A 2,492-nucleotide genomic window follows, 5' to 3' on the forward strand; every position below is an offset into this window, starting at 1 on the left:
CCTTACCCATCCCTGCCTTTCCTCGCCATAAACACCCTCCATACACTCATAGCCTGCAAAACCTCTAAGAAACAATGGCTTAGATTTTGAAATGGGGTCACAGACTGGCAGACCTATAAAGGTAATCAGATGCCATCCAACACAACATTTTTATTTTCCAACACAACTTTTTTATTTTCCAACATGGAGAGAAGAAATGTACATTGCTCAAAGTCCTGTAGTATAACGAAAACATTCATACATTTAACAAATACTGAGTGCCTGCTATGTTCATGACACTATATGAGGCACCAGAAATAAAGCAATGAACAAAACAGACAAAACTCTGTGCATTTGTGGAGTTATATTCTAACTGGGGGTGACTGTAGTGATCCATGCTGTGGAATCAGATGCTTGGTATTGGAAGAAATCTGAGGTGTCGTCGGCTATAACGCCTTATTCAAGGTAGGAATTTCCCAGCATCAACATCCCTGGCATCTGCTGGCACTGCCAGTGACAAGCTGCTGACGGTAACTCCCAGGGTTCCTGGGCAGTCAGTGTCAGTGTTAGACAGTGAATTAATTGCGATTGTTTGATTAGAAAGATCAGCCCCTTCCATCCATTGACTCCAAGTATTTCCTCAGGAGCACATAGAATTATGACCCCTGCTCTCATTCAGTCTGGACTCCACACTGCAGCCTAACATTTGCGTACAAGGTCGATCAGACCATGTCTCCCTTATGCACAAAGTACTGCGTTGACCCATCGCCTGGCACAGTAAATACCTGGAGCACTGCCATGGCTCACAAGGTCCGAGCTGATCTTCCCTTCCTCTCTTCTCACCGCCTGCCCCATGACCTGCCTGGCCTCCTCTACTCCCCCACACACTGGCCTTATTACTATTCCTCATCCCCCATCCCCCAGCATCAACCACTTCAAGCGCTTGCGCATGCTGGTTTCGTACCTCTGTGCAGAACGCTCCTACCCATGGCCCCATTTTCCCCAGATCTTTACTCAAATGTCACCTACCCTGAACATCTTTCTGAAAGTGTACCCCACCCTGCCAACACATCCTAAACCTTTTCTTCTTGCTTTATTTTTTTCTCTTTGCCACTTTCTACCTTCTATCATAGTATATGTGTGTGTGTGTGTGTGTGTGTGTATTAATGCTAACTGCATTCCCTGTGCCATGCTTCCCATCCCCGTGACCATCCATCAGCTACTATTTGAACTTCCTTTACCCTTCACCCCATTCTTCCAGCCCCCAACCTCGCCTCCCCCATGTCCGTCACCAAATTGTCCACTATATTTATGAGTCTGTTTTTGATTAGTCTGTTCTTTTTATTCCTTAGATTCTGCATATAAGTGAAATCATGCAGTGTTTATCTTTCTCTGTCTGACTTAAATACCTTCTAGGTCATTCAAAGCAATATCTTTTTCCATCCCCTTCCTTTTCGTATGTAGGGCTCTTGTTTTCTTATCTTTTCGGCCACTCAATCTTTTGGTTGGGCCACTTAATTCTTTTCCATCTATGGTACTTACTGATAGGAATGTAGCTGTTACTATTTTTTATTTCTGGTGTTGTTGTCGTTGTTGTTTTTTGTCCCTTGATTTCTTTATTTTTCTTTCTTTATTTTTTAAATTAAGTCTATTGGGGTGACATTGGTTAAAACAGTTATATAATTTTCAGGTGTACAATATAATTTGATGTCTATATATTCTATTGTGTAATTACCAACCAAAGTCCGGTTTCCTTCAGCTACCATATATTTGAACCCCTTTATCCACTTCACCCTCCCCCAAACCCCCAATATTTGATTTCTTTTACCCTGTCTACCTCGCCCCTCCTTCCCCACCCCCTACCTTCTGGTAACCACTAGTCCATTGTCCATGTCTATGAGTCTCTGTCCTGTTCATTTGTTGCTTTATATCACCCATATATGTGATATCATCTGATTTTCAATCTTTTCTATCTGGTTTATTTTGCTCAGTACGATTATCTCCAGGTCCATCCATGTTGTCGCAAATGGCAGTATTTCATCTCTTCTTATGGCTGAGTAATATTCCATTGTATATATACATATATATATACCGCAGCTTCTTTAGCCAATCATCTAATGTAGGACACTTCGGTTGCTTCCATGTCCTGGCCACTGTGAATAATGCTGCTATGAACATCGGTGTGCAAATCTCCTTTTGGATATGAGGTTTCAAGTCTTTGGGGTAAATATCCAGTATAGGGATTGTTGGATCATATGTTGATCACTTCTTAGTTTTTGGAGGAACCTCCATACTGGGCCGTGTGTCTGTTTTCTACCAGTACCACACTGTTTTGATTACTATCACTTTGTAGTATAATTTGGAGTTGGGCAGAGTGATGCCTCCAGCCTCGTTCTTTTTTCTCAGGATGGCTTTAGCAATTCGGGGTCTTTTGTGCTTCCATACAAATCTGATGATTTTTTGTTCTATTTCTTTAAAAAATGCTGATGGGATTTTGATGGGGATTGCATTAA

This window comes from Pteropus alecto, unplaced genomic scaffold, assembly GCF_000325575.1.
Source record: "Pteropus alecto unplaced genomic scaffold, ASM32557v1 scaffold120, whole genome shotgun sequence".
NCBI classification, from domain to species: Eukaryota; Metazoa; Chordata; class Mammalia; order Chiroptera; family Pteropodidae; genus Pteropus; species Pteropus alecto.